Genomic DNA, 22,147 nt, shown 5'->3' on the forward strand with positions numbered 1-22,147 from the left:
TGCACACCAAAGAATTGATGCTTTTGAACTGTGGTGTTGGAGGAGACTCTTGAGAGTCCCTTGGGCTGCGAGGAGATCCAACCAGTCCATTCTAAAGGAAATCAGTTCTAAATATTCATTGGAAGGACTGATGCTGAAGCTGAAACTCCAATACTTTGGCCACCTGATGTGAAGAACTCACTTATTTGAAAACACCCTGATTCTGTTGCAGGAAGGCGGACCCCTTCCAGGACCCGAAACTGGGCACTTGTCTAACACTCGGAAATGAATTGTCTGAGGAGACACATGTGTTGACAAAGCAAGAGATTTTACTGGGAAAGGGCACTCCGGTGGAGAGCAGTAGGGTAAAGGAACCCAGGAGAACTGCTCTGCCACATGGGTCTCAGTCTCAGGTTTTATGGTGATGGGATTAGTTTCTGGGTGCTCTTTGGCCAATCATTCTAATTCAGAGTCTTTCCTGGTGGCGCATGCATTGCTCAGCTAAGATGGATGCTAGTGAAAGGGATTCTGGGAAGTGGACGGACACACAGTGTCTCCTTTCAACGTTTCCCGAACTCTTCTGGCTGGTGGTGGCTTGCTGCTGGTGCTAAGTCACTTCAGTCGTGTCGGACTCTGTGCGACCCCATAGACGGCAGCCCACCAGGCTCCCCCGTCCCTGGGATTCTCCAGGCAAGAGCACTGGAGTGGGTTGCCATTTCCTTCTCCAATGCATGAAAGTGAAAAGTGAAAGTGAAGTCGCTCAGTCGTGTCCGACTCCTAGCGACCCCATGGACTGCAGCCCACCAGGCTCCTCCATCCATGGGATTTTTCCAGGCAAGAATACTGGAGTGGGGTGCCATTGCATTCTCCGGTGGTGGCTTACTAGTTCCGTATTCCTTATCAGGATCTCCTGTTATAAAACAACTCATGCAAATGGTTACTATGGTGTCTGGCCAGGGTGGGAGGTTTCAATCAGTGTGCTTCCCCTAACAATTCTGGGAAAGATTGAAGGCGGGAGGAGAAGGGGATGACAGAGGATGAGGTGGTTGGATGGCAACACCAGCTCAATGGATATGAGTTTGAGTAAACTCTGGGAGTTCGTGATGGACAGGAGGCCTGGCGTGTTGCAGTCCATGGGGTCGCAAAGAGTTGGACATGAGTGAGGAACTGAACTGAACTGAACGGATAAGCCCTCACAGGGTCCTTGAGGTTTATGGGAGGGTTTAGCCCTAGTGGGGCATTCCTGGTAGCTCAGATGCTGAAGAATCTGCCTGCAATCCAGGAGACCTAGGTTGGATCCCTGGTTTGGGAAGATCCTCTGGAGAAGGGAATGGCTACCCACTCCAGTATTCTTGTGGTGGGCTACAGTCCATGGGCTTGAAAAGAGTCAGACACTACTGAACAACTAACACACTTTAGATCTAGCAGCATTACTATCTTACTTAGGTGTCTTAGGCAGCTTAGGGGAGACACCTATCAAGATGGTAGAATGGTCAGTGAGAGCACCTCTTCCCACAAGTACATCAAAAATACATCTAGGAAAAGAAAAAATACACCTAGGATTCCCCTGGTGGTCCACTGGTTAAGAATCTGCCTGTGAATGCAGCAGACACAGGTTCAGTCCCTGACTGGTGAAGATTCCACATGCAGCTAAGCTGTGCTGCCACAACTACTGAAGCCCGTACACTCCAGAGACTATGTTCTGCAACAGGAGAAGTCACTGCAATGAGAAGCCTGTGCACATTAATGTGAGAGCAGCCACTGCTGAAGGCAACTAGAAATAGCCCATGCACAGCAACAAAGACCCAGCACAGCCAAAAATAAATAAGTGAAAAAAAAATTTTTTTTTAATGTGTATGTGTGTGCTCAGTCATGTCTGACACATTGTGACCCCATGGACCATAGTCAGGCTTTTCTGTCCATGGAATTTTCCAGGAAAGAGTACTGGAGTAGATTATCATTTCCTACTCCAGGGGATCTTCCTGACCAAGGGATCGAACCCACGTAGCTGCATTGGCAGACGAATTCTTTACCAGTGCACTATCTGGGAACCCCAAGTACATCTATAGCTGGAATAGTTCTCACAGAATACCTACTGACACAATAATTCAAACACCCAAAATTGAAAGAAAGATCTCCATGTGACCAGGTAGGACAAAAAGGGAAAAAAGAGAGGAATCCCAGGTACACTGCCAGGCACACCAATTTGGAAACTCAGTTTACTCAAGAACTTTCTCGTGTTCTGGGCAAATGCTTTATGTCTCTGGATTTTTTTTTCCCCACAGTCTACCTCTCTATCTCACTCCTTACCTGATAAGGTACCCTGCACATATGAAGGGTGAGTACTCATGAATTAATTTACTTGAAGCAAAGGCAGGTCCCAGTTATCTAACTTTCTTGGGCAAGAATAGAAAAATTCCTTTCATTTTTAGATTCTTGAAAAGTGCTGTGTGTTAAGTCCTGTTAACTTAGTATCCTAGGTGAGATGTCCTCCAGATCCACCAGCTTCATTTCCCTTCCCACAAAACACAAAAACAGCTCCTGCTGTTTATTTTGATGAGGCCAAGTATCTTAACCCCACTTCTATACTCTAAGCCCCACTTCTTTTTATAAACTGAATTTAAAAGCTATTATAAAGGCCTCCCCAGAAATTCTTATTTCATCTTACCTTGAATATATTTTCTCATAATTAGTCCTCAATAGAAATGAAAAATGACGTTTTTGGTTGTTGTTGTTGTGTTTTTTTACTAGGTGCATTAAGCTCTAAGTGCACAGAAAGAGCCCAAGACCTTAGACTGTAAAATTAGGGAAATAAGACTGCTGTTAGTCTAGATTAGAATTTAGCAAATCAAAACCCCACGGATTTGTCTTAGAAGACTCTAAGCAACCTCCCATGCTACTCACTGATTTCCAGCAACTCTAACATACTGAAGAGCTGAGCAAGCTTCAGATCCTTTGGGTGCTAAGTGAACATAATTTTTATTGGATAATTTTTGCAATGGGGAGTAAAAGAGGACTCTAACGTTATTCAGGCCCATTCTTCTATATCTAAGATCCTGGGCAATAAGGATCCATTTCTGAGATTGATTAGGGATTTTTTTTCTTAATTTGAAGCTCTAGGTTGCCTTTTACAATAGTTCCAGGAGATCTGGAACTCTGCTACAATTACGGTGGGTTCCACAATTTCTAATTTTAAAAGACTACTAGAGCACACATTACAGTTTAGATTTGGGGGAAGTGAAGCCAGGTCATAATCAACAACAACAATTTCCTATTTATTATTCACCTAATTTTGATATTGAATTGTGCTACACAGGTTTAAGGTAGGGGTAAATCAAGCTGAATCAATATTCTACAAAATCTTTGGACATAAGTTCTGCCCTGAAAGAATTTATAAACAAAACTGAGGACTATATATAGTCACAAGAGACTGCAGACAAGACAGTCTAGATTCAAGGGCTAGGTTGTGCGTGGCAGTAGCCACATAATCAGTGAGAACGAGAGTAGGGCTTGGCCCCACAGTGCTGGATCTTGACTCGCCTCTCCTCCACCAGGGATATTTGTCTTTCAGCTGGGAAAGAAAAAAGATTACTAAGCCAAAGTAAATAACCTGGTAAGGTTTTAGACATCAGTCATCAGCCATATGGGGCAAATAAAAGCTAGGGCAGAATCCTCGAAAATTAATGTAGGTGTTGACTTACTCCAAAGGCAAATAAGACAGTCCAGAACATATTTCCCTTGGAATTTTGCAAGAAAGCCACTTACACTAAAAGCTGTCAAGGGAAATTTGTAATCACTAAGTATAAACCAGACTCCACTGCAAAAACTGCCTTTTCTCTCTAGGACCCTGCCCAGTGTGTTGTTTAACTTTGGATCTTAAGTGCTGAATTCCAAGAAATTCATGGATTTAGAATCACAGCCTGGAATAATCTGAACACCCACCTGAGACTCATGCAGTAGAGTTTAGGAGTAATGAAAACATGTCTTGGATTTTCTTGGAGGTTATTTATTTTCTTGTTCCAAAGCAAATAGCTCATTGTATGATATTCATTGGTATGCATTACTGTAATAGTAATAACTTACAGTCATTCCTCATCTACTATGTTCCAGGCACTAAGTTTATACTTTTATATTATGTGTCTATTTTATTAACATATCAGCTCAATGAGATGTTGCTATTATCCTCTTTTTATAAAATAAGAAGGCCAAGGTATGGGTAGGTTACATAACTTTTCTAAAGTCATGTCAACTATTAAATTGCAGATCTGGAATTCAAACCCAGTGATCTGCCATACTCCTATCCAGTACTCTTCATTAAAGATATCCACATAGTACCACCAACTTGAAACAAAGGTCTTTTCTTTCTCCATTATGGTGGCCAGTGTAAGACTCAGACTCTTTGAGATGCTCAAGAACCATTGAATCTCTAAATGCACTAAATAAATTACTATCTTCCCACCTAAAATAGAACAAAGCCATTCTCCCTATTAACTTCAAACTAATTTAAGTTCCATGAGAAAAAAATTTTTTAATATAGATGCAACGGTTTCACCCACTAAATTGTAAGATACTTGGATCTAAGTCCTGGAACTAAGTCTTAATCATTTTGGTCTCCCTTTCTCCATTTTCTCCCTCCACTGACACAAGGTCTAATGATATTGACAAATAATAGGTACTCAATAAAATAGTAGACTAGCTCTTGGTCTCAAGAATGTGCCTTGAATAAAAGAAAACCCTTCCTTGTACTAGAAAATTAGTCTAAAGTTCCTGCAACACTGAAAATGGGTTACCATTTTAAAAATCAGGTGTACTTTTGGATTTTGTTACTTAGAGCCAGTCACCCAACAAAGGCAAAAAAAAAGGGACTGTTTCAGGTTAGAGGATGTACAAATTGAAACTGAGCCTATTTCATAAATTTCTGTGTTGCTTCCTGCCCCTCCACGCTCCCACTGTCGGAAGTTCTCATTTCTAAACACTAAAACTAACGGGCTTCAGGACTTTCCTGGTGGTCCAGGAACTCCCAATGCAGGAGACCCGGCTTTCATCTCTAGTCAGGGAACTAGATCCCACACGCTGCAAATAAGAGTTCGTATGCCACAATGTAATCCCACAGGCTGCAACACAGACCCAGTGCAGTCCAAAAAATACCTAAATAAATATTTTAAAAGCAAAACAAAGCAGATTGGCTTCAATGAGCTTCTCCCAATAACTCAGTCAGGAACTTAGGAATTTCCTGCAAGATCTAAGAGATTGGGAAGCAGAGAGTGAACTGCCTCTGTTTCCCAGATGAGAAAGGAGTTTCTTGTCAGTGAGGTAGACTAGGCTGGTAGATAAGTTCCCAAATTTAGACTTCCCTGTTACTCTTTCATTCTGACTGGGAACAGCAGCATAGTTCCAGAGTGCTGGTCTGGTAATGAAGACATTGTTCTGGCCCAGAGTGAGATTGTCAGTCTTTCTTCTGTGTAAGAGAAATAAGATTCAAGGGATTAAAATCCTGAGTTTTGAAAAAATATTAAATTGATCTTGAGAAGGCATCAGTTAAGCCTGAGGAAATTAATTGTACAGATTTTTCAAAGAAATGGTTATTCAGGCATCATTCATAAGAATTACATACATTTAAATTTATTTTACATGAAGAAAAATTGTGGGCTTTACTTATTACACTAGAATATAAATTTAATCTTTACCTGAAAACTGAATTTTGCAGTGTTTTGTTCACTTAATCTTTTACAAATCCTCAAAGTAATTTTTGTAATAAATGTAATTAAAAGCAACATTAAGAGGGAAAAAAGTCTGGATCATAGATAAAATACTGTATCTATTGCATGGCCCACTGTTCCATCTTCACCTGCCTGGCAAATTCACCAGCTCAATCACTGACACTCAATCAGTTGCTTCCATGCACAGACAAATTGCAAATTTTTCTCCTGGTGAGTTTCTCATCTTCTAGTAGTGTCCAGAGACCATCTCAAAGACCTAAAATATCCATTGAATAGCCTGAGAGCCAAACATAGACACTCCAGAGAACTCTTTAGGATCCTAATGATGACGTGGCTGGTTGAGTTGTGGGGAAGGAATGAAAGGCAGGATAGTGGGCCCAGATTTATTTTGTTTTTCACCACAGGAAGCCATGTCTGAAAACTCTATACATCAGAACCAGTACTTGGTTTCCAGTACCTTGAGTTCATCCTGCAGCTTAATAGCTGGAACTATCCTGCAAGGTGCTTATTTGAAACATTCATTCAGAGTTTTAATACTGGAAGCTTCATAGATGAACTGAAATTGAAATTTAGAAAGCATCATGTGTCAGACCAGTCTATGTCCAAATTTGTATATTTTTGTTGTTGTTGTTTAGTTGCTGCTACTGCTGCTGCTACTAAGTCGAATCAGTCGTGTCCGACTCTGTGCGACCCCATAGACGGCAGCCCACTAGGCTCCCCTGTTTCTGGGATTCTCCAGGCAAGAACACTGGAGTGGGTTGCCATTTCCTTCTCCAATGCATGAAAGTGAAAAGTGAAAGTGAAGTCGCTCAGTCATGTCGGACTCTGTGCGACCCCATAGACGGCGGCCCACCAGGCTCCTCCATCCATGCTAAGTTGTATCTAATGCTTTTTCGACCCCATGGACTATAGCCCGCCAGACTCCTCTGTCCGTGAAATTTCCCAAGTGAGAATACTGGAATGGGTTGCCATTTTCTTCTTCAGGGGATCTTCCCGACCCAGCTATGGGACTGGCACCTCCTGCATTAGCAGGCAGATTCTTTACTAATGAGCCACCAGGGGAGCCCTGTTTTTGTTTTTAAGTCAGATTTATTGAGTATAAGTTACATAGAGTAAAACTCAACTTTTAAATTTTGACAAACATATACATTCATGTAACCACCACTACAATCAAGATGTAAAATATTTCTATCACACACACAAATGTCCCTTGGTAGTTAACCTCCTTCCCCATGGCCAGCCCCCTGGGAACCAATGCTTGGTCTCTGTCCCAATAATTTCACTTTTCAGACTGTTATATAAGCTACTTCACACACTATGTAGTCACTTGAGTCTTTTTTTTTTTTCGCTTACTAGAAAAGTGGAAAAGACCCACTTACTGGGTCTTTGTTGCTGCATGCGGGTTTCTCTTGAAGCAGCAAGCAGGGGCTACTCTCTAGTTGCAGTGTACAGGCTCTAGAGTGCACAGGCTTCAGTGGTTGCAGCTCACAGACTCTAGAATGTGGGCTCAGAAGTTGTGGTGCAGGCTTAGCTGCCTCACTGCATGTGTGATCCTCCCTGACCAGGGATCGAACCTGTGTCCCCTGCATTGGCAGGAGGATTCTTAATCACTGGATCACCAAGGAAGCCCAATAGAAGGCATTTCAGATTAATCTATATTGTTGCATGTTTCGGTAGTTTGTTTCCTTCTATTGCCAGTGAGCATTCCATTGTGAGAATGTTTGTTTAGCCATTTGGCAACTGATGAAAAGGTGTTTTCTTTCCACGTTTTGGCTCTCATTAACAATGCTGCTATGAATACTCACATACAGGTTTTGTGTGGACATAGTTTTCATTTCTCTTGGTAAATAAATACCTAGGAACAGGATTGCTGAGTCACACAGTGAGTGTTTAGCTTTATAAGAAACTACTAAATTGCTTTCAAAAGTGGGTGTACCATTTTGCTCTCCCACCAGCAATGCATCAGAGTTCCAAATGCTCCACGTCTTCACAAGGATTTGATATTGTCAGGTTTGTCTGTTTGGTTGTTTTTTTGCCATTTAATAGGAGGACAGGGAAGCCCGGGGACAGGGAAGCCTGGTGGGCTGCCGTCTATGGGGTCGCACAGAGTCGGACATGACTGAAGCGACTTAGCAGCAGCAGCAGGTGTATAGGAGTATCTGATTTGAATTTTAATTTGCATTTCTTTAATGTCTAAATAACACTTATTGGTAATATGTTTATTTGCCACCTACATATCCTCTTTGATGAAATGTCTGTTCAAATATTTTGACATTTTCAAGTTGGATTTTTAATTATTAAATTATGAGTGTTCTTTACATATTGCAGATACTAGTCCCTGATTAAATATGACACTTAGCTTTAAGAGCTGTTATTGTAGGCAACTGCCATCATAATGGCACACAGAAAAATGATTGCTTCTCTGATTATGAAGAAAACTCTACCACAGCCAAGTGTTTTTCAAGAGACTAGCTAACAGATGGTATCAAAACCACCAGTCTTTTTACATACATAAAATTTCCTCAACCCACCATTACCACAGTCAGAAAACATTCTTTGTAGAAAAATGGCCTAACTTCACAGTGAAAGATGATCAAAGTATGAGCTTAAAATACTCTAAGTATTTGTTACCCTAAAGGAATGCTTTAAAATTGAGAAAATGCCACCCACAAGCTTTAGCAAATAATGTAAAAGTTAGCTAAACCATAATGTTCATACAACATAAGTGGGTGTTTTGTTTAGACTGGACCATGACCTGAGTATAAGAAAATACAGACAGTTTACTGAGAAACTCCTGTTGGATTCTGAAAGTTAGAGAGTTTAGCAGAAGTAGGTATTCCATATATAAGGACCTTTCATAACTTTCTGAGTTTTTTGTTAGTTGGGAAACCCAGATTTATAGTTCTTATAACTTTTAGGCCTATTTCTAGAAACCATTAGCTAGTATTTCTCAAAATTTTATGCACATTAGAATCATGGGCAGAACTTTTTAAATAGTGATTCCCAGTCCTTGTGGTGGTGCTGAAGCAGATTCTTGAGAGTCCCTTGTACTGTAAGGAGAGCAGACCAGTCAATCCTAAAGGAAATCAACCCTGAATATTCACTGGGGGGACTGATGCTGAAGCTGAAGTTCCAAAACTTTGGCCACTAGATGAAAAGAGCTGACGCATTGGAAAAGACTTTGATGCTGGGAAAGATCAAAGGCAAAAAGAGAAGGGGGTAGCAGAGGGAGAGATGGCTAGATGGCATCATCGACTCAGTGGACATAAATTTGAGCAAACTCCAGGAGATAGTGAGGACAGAGGAGCCTGATGTGCTGCAGTCCATGGGGTCACAAAGTGTTAGACACAACTTAGCAACTGAACGATAACAACAATCTAGAACCTAAGATCCCAACTAAGTGAGTTTGCCTGATGAAGGTGTTTATACTGGCCTAATTCTCAACATGTTCTTAACTTAAGAACATGAAAACTTAGAGGACTGAGCCATAGTAGTATACTTTCTAAATATAATGTTTTATGGTGCTTAACCTTAAACATGGCCATCCTAAAGGTGGCCAAATAGCTCCTGCTAGCCACACTGACTGTTGTGGTGTGTGTGTGACTGTTGTGATATGTGCTAAGTCACTTCAGTGGTGTCAGACTCTGGGCAACCCCATGGACTGTAGTCTGCCAGGTTCCTCTGTCCATGGAATTCTCCAGGCAAGAATACTGGAGTGAGTTGCCATGCCCTCCTCCAGGGGATCTTCCCTATCTAGAGATGGAACCTACATTTCTTAAGTCTCCTGCAACGGCAGGTGGGTTCTTTACCACTAGCGCCACCTGGGAAGCCTGACTATTGTGGTATAATTTATTAATTGAAAATAGCTTTCAAAAAAAAAAAAAAAAAGAAAATAGCTTTCACTTAGGGATTGCTTAATATTTGTAAGATATTCTAGCAATTACTTTATAAACTTTTTCATTTTGTTTTTAAAATAATTTTGAGGCAGTTGGACAATATATTTATTTCCATTTTAAGATGATAAAACTGAAACTTAGCACACTCACCCAAATTCACCCAAAATTATACAGCACTATTAAATAAATGTATCACAAACTAAAAAAAATTAGTTTTATGCCAACTAGCTTTATATCTACAACTAAACTCTTACATATTAGTTATCTATTGCTGCATAGCAAATTATCCAATAATATTTTTTTGTAAATGTTTTAAATAACCTCTTGGTAAATAAACTGGATGAACTGGAGTTCAGAAAGAGAGTCTAGATGAGTGAGAGTGCATATTCAAAGACTATATTTGTCAATCAAATTAAACTACATGTTAAAAATAATGTTCCCAGACTATTTCATAACATAGCAAAAACTTCCAGTTAAAAGACAAGTTCTAGGAATGTAATGGACAACATAATGACTATAGTGAACAATATTATATTGTATATTTTAAAATGATTAAGAGTAGATATTAAAAATCCTCATCACAAGGAAATGTTTTATGTCAGTTGCTTGTTAAATAATTAACCTTATTAAAAAGTAAATTTATATAAAAGTAGGTCTGTCCTAATTCGAGCAAGTATTTTTTCTGTACCCCAGCACACAAACCACTGAAAATTGTTCCTTTTACTAATGGGCCTTTAAACTTTCTTCACCTTGCAGCAGCCTGTTGATTAGAGGGAACCACAAATGCCAACAAGAACTGATGGTAATCACCCTGGAATCTGTCGTTATCCATGCCCAACCAGCACTAGCTAGTTGGATCCTATCTACATCAAACTGGAAAGCTCTGGCCCTGAAAATTCTTCCTCTATTCTGTATTGAACTTTTTTAGCTTTTTTTTTTAAATAGGCCTGATATCTCAGCATAGCTCTGGTAGCTACTATTGGCCATCCAACATTGCTAGAATTGATTTTGCCTACTTGAGATTTAATACTACTTTTGTGTGTAGAAAACATTCAGAGTGGTCTGGGAAGTGGCTATTTGCATTTCTAAATATCATCATCAATCGGAATGAATCAGCAATGCTGGTTTAGTGACACGCATTACTGCTAGCATCTTAGAGTCATTCATTGCATCTGCCTCCTGGCTTATTTAGCAAACACCATGTATGAGCTATCATGGTAATTTAATGGTTGCCAAGTGCTTTGGTGCCAATTAAAATTTTTTTTTTTTTCCTTTCAAGATATTTCTCTCCTCCTCTCCCTAGATGCTGCTAGATGGTTCTGCTGAAAGTCAACATCTCATAAAAGCAGAGCATCTGATATACTTATGCTTTGCCTTATGGAACAATTTCATCAGTAGAAATGTGAAGGAAGCAATGAGAGGAACAGCTATAGTGAACTCAATTTTAACCAATAAAGATCTGGTTGGTGATTTGAAAGTGACAAAAAACTTGGGGAAAAGGGATGATGTCAGTTGGAGAGTGCCTGGCCAGGCTCAGTGCTGAACTTGGGTTGAGAGTGGGATATATGATGGCACAGTCATGACTAGGAACAAACAAAACTGCACAAATCTGAACGAATGTAACGGTGGCAGGAGGACCCAAGTCCTGTTGCACTTTTAGAATTTGAATTATTGTTCAATTTTTCATTTATTAACATAATTATGGGATTCAAATATTGAAGGATACAAAAGGGAATGCAATAGATATCCTGTCACCTCTGCTCCCCAGTCACTTAGTTTTCCTCCCTTTGAGCAATATTTTTTTAACCAGTTTCTTACGAATTCTCCTAGAGAAACTTCTTTGCATGTGCAATTAAAAGAAATAATGTACTTTATCAAATGTACGATCCCATTGATTACAAAATGTACCATTATTATGCTTATATACTATATATATATATATATATATATATATATATATATATATAAAGTATGGAGCTTCCCTGGTGGCACTAGTTGTAAAGAATCTGCCTGCCAATGCAGGAGATACAGGAGATGTGAGTTTGATCCCTGCATCAGGGAGATCCTGTGGAGAAGAATATGGAAACCCATTCCAGTATTCTTGCCTGGAGAATCCCATGAAGGAGGAGCCTGGCAGGCTGCAGTCCATGGGGTTGCAGAGTTGGACACAGCTGAGCGGCTGAGCATAGCACAGCATACTATATATATATATATATATATATATATATGTTATATGATATGCTATATTATGTGGCATATATTATGCATACAGTATAATTATAGTATGTTATACTACTAGAAAAGAAAAAAATTAAAAATCACTACCAAATAAATTACTATTTGCCATCAATACAATGAATTCTAATTTCAGAGACATCCAAAGTGTGAAAATACATGCATTTTAGAATCAATGAAATATGCGCTATATTTTTTTTCCAAATTTTACACAAAAGATTGTAGCCTATGTTTATGATTCTGTACTGTCTTGCTTCACTCAACAATATATCCTGGAGCTTATTTCATATCAGTACTTAAGGTATTTTCTCCTACTTTTTTATGTGGGAGAACTGTGAAAGAAGACTTTAACAAATATGTTTTAATATAGAAAGTGAAAAAGAAAGGAATAGGACATTCTTTGGGAAAGATAGTGAATAAACTGCAGATGACTGAAAGAAAACTCATAACAACCCTTATTTTGCTTGTTTTTTCTCCAAGGATAAAGATATTGGAAAGTTGGATAGGATAAACAAAGATAAACAAATTGGAAAGTTAAATGAAATAGGACTCAAGTTTGCCATAAAAGTAAAAAAAAAAAAAAAAGGTAAGACAAAGTCTAAATAATTTACAGGAGTTAAGGCATTTGAGCCTGAACAAATATAAACACAGTACTAAAAGAAACACATGGAGGTGATAAAATCATTTGGGGTAATTCTGTGAAATAATGAATGAAAGAAGAGGTGAATAAAGAAGCAGTAAAGGATTTTTACAAAAGGGGAAAATATGAGTTACAGGAAATATAGGCTAGTAAATTTTCCTATTCACAAGTTTTAAAATACACAATTAAAATATGATTTATTAGCACTTAAGTAAAAATTTTATGCATGCTTAGTCGCTCAGTTGTGTCCGACTCTTTGCGGCCCCATGAACTGCAGCCCGCCAGACTCCTCCATCCATGGGGATTCATCAGGCAAGAATACTGGAGTCAGTTGCCATGCCCTCCTCCAGGGGATCTTCCCAACCCAGGGATCTAACCCAGGTCTCCCACACTGCAGGCAGATTCTTTACCATCTGAGCCATCAGGGAAGACCAAAAATGTCATATTATTTTAAAATTAAAATTCTGGAGAGGGTGTGGAGAAAAGGGAACCCTCTTACACTGTTGGTGGGATTGCAAACTAGTACAGCCACTATGGAGAACAGTGTGGAGATTCATTAAAAAACTGGAAATAGAACTTTCTTATGACCCAGCAATCCCACTGCTGGGCATACACACTGAGGAAACCAGAATTGAAAGAGACACGTGTACCCCAATGTTCATCACAGCACTGTTTATAATAGCCAGGACATGGAAGCAACCTAGATGTCCATCAGCAGATGAATGGATAAGAAAGCTGTGGTACATATACACAATGGAGTATTACTCAGCCATTAAAAAGAATACATTTGAATCAGTTCTAATGAGGTGGATGAAACTGGAGCCTATTATCCAGAGTGAAGTAAGCCAGAAAGAAAAACACCAATACAGTATACTAATGCATATATATGGAATTTAGAAAGATGGTAACAATAGCCCTGTATACGAGACAGCAAAAGAGACACTGACGTATAGAACAGTCTTTTGGACTCTGTGGGAGAGAGAGAGGGTGGGGTGTTTTGGGAGAATGGCATTGAAATATGTATAATATCATATATGGAACGAGTCACCAGTCCAGGTTTGATGCATGATATTGGATGCTTGGGGCTGGTGCACTGGGACGACCCAGAGGGATGGTATGGGGAGGGAGGAGGGAGGAGGGTTCAGGATGGGGAACACGTGTATACCTGTGGCAGATTCATGTTGATATATGGTAAAACCAATACAATATTGTAAAGTTAAAAAATAAAATTTAAAAAAAGGAAAAAAAAAAGAGGTGATTAAAAAGAACCAGAAGAGATTCGCTGGAACTGTTATGCCACAGCTAGGTTGCGACTCTGGTGAGGGGGAAAGAACTGAAGAGAAGCTTGCTGTGCAAACTAAACAATTGCCCTGCCAACAGTCAAGTGACTGTGCCCTACACCTCTGCTCTGAATGACATGAAGAGCAGCAAGGTGAAAAATGGAACGGGATTCAAGTCCTGCTACTGACACTACCCTAACCTCAGAAAAGTCGCTCATTTTATTTTTACTTATCTTAAATAAGACTTCATTTGTTAATTCCTAAATTTCTTTCTGTGAATTATTTTTTTCACTATAATCTGGTTATAACTATATTGTTGTTGTCTAATCACTAACTCCTGTCTGACTCTTTGCGACTCCATAGACTATAGCCCACCAGATTCCTCTCTCCATGGGATTTTCCGGGCAAGAATACTAGAGTGGGTGGCCATTCCCTTCCCCAGGGGATCTTCCTGACCCAGGGATCAAACTCATGTCTCCTGAATTGGCAGGCAGATTCTTTACTGCTGTGCTACCAGGGAAGCTATAACTATATTACAAAAAGCTATATATTATCATTATAATCTAGAAAATTTGTAAGATCAAGAGTTTGTTGCTGTAAGCAAAATGTCTGATGTCTTTCATGGTACCTTTGTGGAAATGATAAAGAAATGTGGGTTAGGTTCCCATCTAGTTCCAATTAAGCTAATGTTTCTACACAACAGGTTGGTTAATAAATCAAATAAAGACATAGGATTGGGAAAACCAGGGTTCAAAATCACCTCAAATTTCTGAAAAAGTACCTGAATTCAATAACGGGAAATTTAATAAAGTTGATCCTGAACTCCTCTGTTTTGTTTTTTTTTTTTTTTTGCTGTACCTGTTTGCATGTGGGATCTTAGTTCCCTGCCCAAGAACTGAACCCAAGCCCCCTGCATTGGAAGCATGTAATTTTAACCCCTGGACCACCAGGGAAGTACCTCCTCTATTTTGATTGTTAAAAAAAAATGTTATTTATGGTGTGGAGAAATTAGAACCTTCATACGTTGCTGGTAGAAATGTAAAAAATGGTGCAGATGCTGTGGAAAACAGTTCCTCAAAAATTTAAACATTAGACCTGCCATCAGTTCAGTTCAGTTCAGTCGCTCAGTCCTGTCCAACTCTTTGCGACTCCATGAATCGCAGCACTCCAGGCCTCCCTGTCCATCACCATCTCCCAGAGTTCACTCAAACTCACGTCCATCGAGTCGCTGATGCCATCCAGCCATCTCATTCTCTGTTGTCCCCTTTTCTTTCTGCCCCCAATCCCTCCCAGCATCAGAGTCTTTTCCAATGAGTCAACTCTTCACATGAGGTGGCCAAAGTACTGGAGTTTCAGCTTTAGCATCATTCCTTCCAAAGAAATCCCAGGACTGATCTCCTTTAGAATGGACTAGTTGGATCTCCTTGCAGCCCAAGGGACTCTCAAGAGTCTTCTCCAACACCACAGTTCAAAAGCATCAATTCTTCAGCACTCAGCTTTCTTCACAGTCCAACTCTCACATCCATACATGACCACTGGAAAAAACCATAGCCTTGACTAGACGGACCTTTGTTGGCAAAGTAATGTCTCTGCTTTTGAATATGCTATCTAGGTTGGTCATAACTTTTATTGACTATGCCAAAGACTTTGACTGTGTGGATCACAATAATCTGTGGAAAATTCTGAAAGAGATGGGAATACCAGACCACCTGACCTGCCTCTTGAGAAACCTATATGCAGGTCAGGAAGCAACAGTTAGAACTGGACATGGAACAACAGACTGGTTCCAAATAGGAAAAGGAGTATGTCAAGGCTGTATATTGTCACCCTGTTTATTTAACTTATATGCAGAGTACATCATGAGAAACACTGGGCTGGAAGAAGCACAAGCTGGAATCAAGATTGCTGGGAGAAATATCAATAACCTCAGATATGCAGATGACACCACCCTTATGGCAGAAAGTGAAGAGGAACTAAAAAGCCTCTTGATGAAAGTGAAAGAGGAGAGTGAAAAAGTTGGCTTAAAGCTCAACATTCAGAAAATGAAGATCATGGCATCTGGTCCCATCACTTCATGGGAAATAGATGGGGAAACAGTGGAAATAGTGTCAGACTTTATTTTGGGGGGCTCCAAAATCACTGCAGATGCTGACTGCAGCCATGAAATTAAAAAGACCTGCCATATGACCCAGCAATTCCATCCCTAGATATATACCCATGAGAAATGAAGACACGTGTTCATACAAAGACATGTACATTAAAGTTTATAGCAGCATTTGTAATAGCAGAAACGGGAAACAACCCAATTGACTATCAGTTGACAAATAGGTGAGTAAAATATAGTATATCCAGACAATGGAATATTAATCAGCCATTAAAAGGAATGAAGTATTGATATATACTACAAGATCAGATCAGATCAGTCGCTCAGTCATGTCCGACTCTTTGCGACCCCATGAATTGCAGCACGCCAGGCCTCCCTGTCCACCACCAACTCCCTGAGTTCACTCAGACTCACATCCATCGAGTCAGTGATGCCATCCAGCCATCTCATCCTCTGTCGTCCCCTTCTCCTCTTGCCCCCAATCCCTCCCAGGATCAGAGTCTTTTCCAATGAGTCAACTCTTCACATGAGGTGGCCAAAGTACTGGAGTTTCAGCTTTAGCATCATTCCTTCCAAAGAAATCCCAGGGCTGATCTCCTTCAGAATGGACTGGATGGATCTCCTTGCAGTCCAAGGGACTCTCAAGAGTCTTGATGAACCTTAAAAACATTATCCTCAGGGCTGTGTCTTTATTTCCTAATTGGAGGAATCTATGAATAAATTAGGCAATCACTTAACAATTGATTTAGATCATGTGAATTCCTTTTTACTGCCAGAGAGGGTTAATTAGATCAGATTGTTTTGTGGCCTTTTCTAGACTTCTGTATCACTGACATTTTTTCCCCCTTTGTGTTCTTCTATCTTTTACTTTCATTATTTTCTTTTTAATCTCAAGAAGTGCATCCTTTTATCTATATTTTAATTTATACGAAAATTTTTTCCTTTTGTTGAATTAGAAAAGTTGACAATAAATATTTCTCCAACAACAACAACAAATTATCCTCAGTGAAAGAAGACAAACACAAAAGGCCACATATTGTATAAATGCATTTATATAAAATATCCAGAATAGGCAAATCCATAGAGACAAAAGGAGATTAATGATTGTCATGGGTAGGAATAGAGGCAATGAGAAATGACTGCTGAGAGGTATGAGGTTTCTTTGGGTGATAATGAAAATGTTCTGGAATTAGATCGTGATGATAGTTATGCAATCTTGTGAATAAACTACACACCACTGAGTTGTACATTTGAAAATGATAAATTGTATGGCATGTGAATTTTATCTTAATATAAAAAAATTAATTTAAAATGTATTTACAGAAAATCAATATGGCAGAATAGACTTCATAGTTTAATAAGATGAAAAGAAAACTGTAATTTTGAGTTGGCTATGACCTCTTAATTGACTTAAATGGCTGCTTAAGAAACTATGCCACCTTGAATTTTGTTAACACTTCCTGAGAATGTATTGGGAACTAGCCAAGCATTTCCAGGATCATCAGAACAATTCTGTAAATGGCTCCTGTTATCTTCATTTTACAGAAAATGAACCTGGAGGTTAAGTGACTTACCAGAGAGCAATCAGGTAGGAAAGAGAGGGGCAGGCTTCCAGGGCCTACATACTTATGTATGTGACAACTGCACTGTACTTGTGTTAAGAAAAGATGAAAATTCAGATCAAGGGAGTGATAGCCTGACAGCCAACGACACTAATCATACTTCATCTTGGCCACTGTGGCCAGGTCTGAAAACCACGGTTTTAGGTGATGTGCACAAGCTCTTTGATGCTGCTCCCTTCAAAAGGTGAAGCCAAACTTCCCTCCTTGAGTGTGGGCTTTGCTTTGGAACTGGGTTCTATAGAATAAGAAGGAAATAATAGTGTGTGATTCTGATATTAGGACATAAAACCTATTATGTCCCTCTTGCTTTCTCTTTTGGATCAGTACCTCTAGAGGAAGCAAACTGCCATATGTTGAGGACACTCGAGCAGTCCTATGGAGAGGTCCACACAGTGAGGAGTTGAGCCTTTTAGGAACTCGGGCCTCCTGCCAAAAAGCAGCAATAACTTGCCAACCATGTGAATGGGCCTTCTTAGAAGCAGACCTTCCTGTCCCATTCCAACCTTCAGATGATTGACTCTTGATTGGGACCTTAAGAGAGACCCAGAGCCCAGAACCACCCCTAAGCTATTTGTGGATTCCTGACTTTTTGGAATGATGAAAATGTTCTAGAATTACATTGTAATGATGGTTGCACAACCTTTAGTGAATACATTAAAAATCCCTGAATTGTACACTCAGAAATGGTGTAAAATAATATACAGTTAAAGCTTCAAACAGCTAAGTTTTAGAGTCATTAGTTTCATAGCAATACATAACTTTAAGGGACACTGAAAAACCTAAATGTTTCCCAAAAAGGACAACCAGGAGGTCCCTAGGGTAAAAGCTCTATCATATGTGGAATGCACTTGAGGTATTTTTGTCTGGACTAGGGGAGTCTGATGAGGACTTGGCTTCTGTATGCAAATATCTTCCAGGAGGGTGACATCAGCATCAAGGCTGAATAAGATGCTCCCTCATCGTGTCCCCTCAACAGTAACAATTCAGTATCCATCCATGGACAAAAGTGCCTTGTGGGAGCTGTGGGATCCAGCGTCATGACAAGGGACCTGGGAGGAATTTTGCACACTTGTGCATCAAGTAATAAGCATATAGACCCCAAAGCGATGAATGGGCTCAACCTCTCTTGACCATGGACTGAGAGCCCCTGGAAAACATTATCTTAGACACACACCTATGGATGAGAGATCCTTTGTCGAAGTCCAGATTTCCAGAGGAGGTGTATCAGCAAGCAGTTGGAACAAAGTAAATGAGCTGGACACACTGGAAGAGGTTAGTAAAGACTGGAGGACATGAGTGTTACTTCAAATACCAAGATAACGATGCAGAACTTCACAGAACATGAAAAATCATGAAAACATGACACCACCACAAGCTCATGATAATTTTCCAGTAACTGACCCCAGTGATATGGAGATCTATTATTTTCCCAACAAAGTATTCAGAATAGCTGTCTTACGGAAGCTCAACAAAACTAAGAGCTGTTTTTCTGAAAAGATAAACAAAATTGACACATCTTTAGCAAGACTAAGAATAAAAGAAGATATTCAAATATATAATTCAAAAATAAAAGAAGAAACATTGCAGATGATATCACAGAAACATAAAGAATCCTAAGAGACTATGAATAATTATACATCACCAAACAGGACAATCTAGAAGAAATGGATAAATATATGATATGAACATATGATATAACACATTAACATAATGAAAGATAAACATTATATGATCATTTCAGTAGTTACCAAAGAAAGCATTTGACAAAATACAACCTCTTTCATGATAAAAGCTCTCAATAAATTGGGTATAGAAGGGATGTACCTCAACATAATAAAAGCCATGTGTGACAACCTCACAGCTAACATTATACTCAAAGGTAGAAGGCTGAAAGCTTTTCCTCTAAGGTTAGGTAAAAACCAAGGGTTCCCACTCTCACTGCTCCTATTCAACATGGTACTGGAAATATTAGCCAGGACAGTTAGCCAAGACAAAGAAATAAAAGGCATCCAAATAGAAAAGAAGTAAAATTTTCTCTGCAGATGTTCTGATCTTACATGTTCAGTTCAATTCAGTTCAGTCGCTCAGTCGTGTCGGACTCTGCAACCCCATGAATCACAGCACACCAGGACTCCCTGTCCATCACCAACTCCCGGACTTCACTCAGACTCACGTCCATCGAGTCAGTGATGCCATCCAGCCATCTCATCCTCTGTCGTCCCCTTCTCCTCCTACCCCCAATCCCTCCCAGCATCAGAGTCTTTTCCAATGAGTCAACTCTTCGCATGAGGTGGCCAAAGTACTGGAGTTTCAGCTTTAGCATCATTCCTTCCAAAGAAATCCCAGGGCTGATCTCCTTCAGAATGGACTGGTTAGATCTCCTTGCAGTTCAAGGGACTCTCAAGAGTCTTCTCCAACACCACAGTTCAAAGCATCAATTCTTTGGCACTCAGCCTTCTTCACAGTCCAACTCTCACATCCATACATGACCACAGGAAAAACCATAGCCTTGACTAGATGGACCTTTGTTGGCAAAGTAATGTCTCTGCTTTTGAATATGCTATCTAGGTTGGTCATAACTTTCCTTCCAAGGAGTAAGAGTCTTTTAATTTCATGGCTGCAGTCACCATCTGCAGTGATTTTGGAGCCCCCCAAAATAAAGTCTGACACTATTTCCACTGTTTCCCCATCTATTTCCCATGAAGTGATGGGACCAGATGCCATGATCTTCGTTTTCTGAATGTTGAGTTTTAAGCCAACTTTTTCACTCTCCTCTTTCACTTTCATCAAGAGGCTTTTTAGTTCCTCTTCACTTTCTGCCATAAGGGTGGTGTCATCTGCATATCTGAGGTTATTGATATTTTCTCCTGGCAATCTTGATTCCAGCTTGTGCTTCTTCCAGCCCAGTATTTCTCATGATGTACTCTGCATATAAGTTAAATAAGCAGGGTGACAACATACAGCCTTGATGTACTCCTTTTCCTATTTGGAACCAGTCTGTTGTTCCATGTCCAGTTCTAACTGTTGCTTCCTGACCTGCATATAGGTTTCTCAAGAGGCAGGTCAGGTGGTCTGGTATTCCCATCTCTTTCAGAATTTTCCACAGATTATTGTGATCCACACAGTCAAAGGCTTTGGCATAGTCAAATCTTACGTGTAGAAAACCCTAAAGATGCCATCAAAAACCTGAGAACTAATCAGTGAGTTTAGTAAAGTTGTAAGATATAAAGAAATCAGTTGCACTTCTATATACTAACACTGAGAAATCTGGGGGAAAAAAAGAAAGAAACTTTTTATGCAGCCTATGAAGGAATGAGCAGCCTTTCTCTGTGTGACTCTGGCAGCCAAACAAACAAACAAACAAAAAAAGGTAGATGTGGATTACAATTCTTACTAGTGAAGCATTTGTTTACAGTCATAACTGATCCACATGAGCAGGGGACTCTTAAAAGAGTTAACAGGAGGCTCCCACAAAATGTTTCTGTGTGGGTTCCCTCATGGGAACACGGGATATCTCCTTGGGGACATCTGAAAGCACCACCACCACCCCACTGTATAGAATCCTGTTTTAGGATATTTACTTGCAACTCAGAGTGGACCACAGCTCAGCTGTTAGTGTAAATGGGTATAAAGAGCTGTCTTCTCTACATCAAATCATAAGCTATTGGAGTTCAAGATCTCTGACCAGTGCTGAACGCTGAGCATGAGGAGATGGCTAAGGTGATACTTCACAATAGTATTATTTACTTCCGCACAGGCTTCTAGAGTTTTCAGTGTGCTTTTACATTGTTTGATCTCTCATTTAAGATCAACACTGCGAGTAGGTGGCAGGGATGACTCGCCTCTTTTGTACAGAGAAGGCACAAAACCATTAAGTGACTCACCCAGAAGCACACAGCTGGTAACTGGTCAGGCAGGGACTCAGAACCTGGATCCAGTCCAAGTTCTAAGAGAACTGTCACAAGGAAAGTTGAACTGCAGAGAAACAGATCCTGCTGGGCAGTGGTCAGGGGAGATTCGGTAAACTCTAAAGCTAAATAGAGCAAACAGACCAGTGAAGGAGAGACCAATGTTGCTGTGTGTTTCCAGAATGTTTTCAAGACTGTCTTCCACCTGCCTCTTCTAAACCAACCAAATTACCCGAAGGAACAAGTGTGTGGTTGCAGGAGTGAAAATCAGATAGTTGAACAGTTTCCTTTCCTGGAAAAGGGCAATAACCTCCTAAGTGAGATGAGTGTGAAAAGGAAGCATCATTTCCCAGACCGTGGGGTGCAAGAGGGAAATTGGTGACAATAATCAATAAATTTGACGGTTTAAAAACGTATATTCTTCATGGTAGGCTTAACCCCTTTTCTCTTACAAGTGTAGCTGGTGCTTACTAGAAAACTCCTCGTAAGAACTGGAGGGAAATGGAGACTCTGGCTCTGGTCCCAGTGACACTATCTGAAAGTTAAAAGCCCAGCTCAAACAGGGTGAATACACCTCTTCCAGGGCAGTGTGTTCTGCAGGCTGAGGGTAGGTGGATTGGAGCACCGGTGAAGTGGAAGAAGAGAAAGAAGTCAGTAGAATTGCCTCCTTTTTCAAATCGACTTTTGGTTCACTCTCCTGTTCACCAAACCTGGGTTGAAACAAGCTCCAAAGCCTGAGATAGGCAACTGCCCTTATTGTTTC

This window comes from Bos indicus, chromosome 11 (genome assembly GCF_029378745.1).
Source record: "Bos indicus isolate NIAB-ARS_2022 breed Sahiwal x Tharparkar chromosome 11, NIAB-ARS_B.indTharparkar_mat_pri_1.0, whole genome shotgun sequence".
Lineage (NCBI taxonomy): Eukaryota > Metazoa > Chordata > Mammalia > Artiodactyla > Bovidae > Bos > Bos indicus.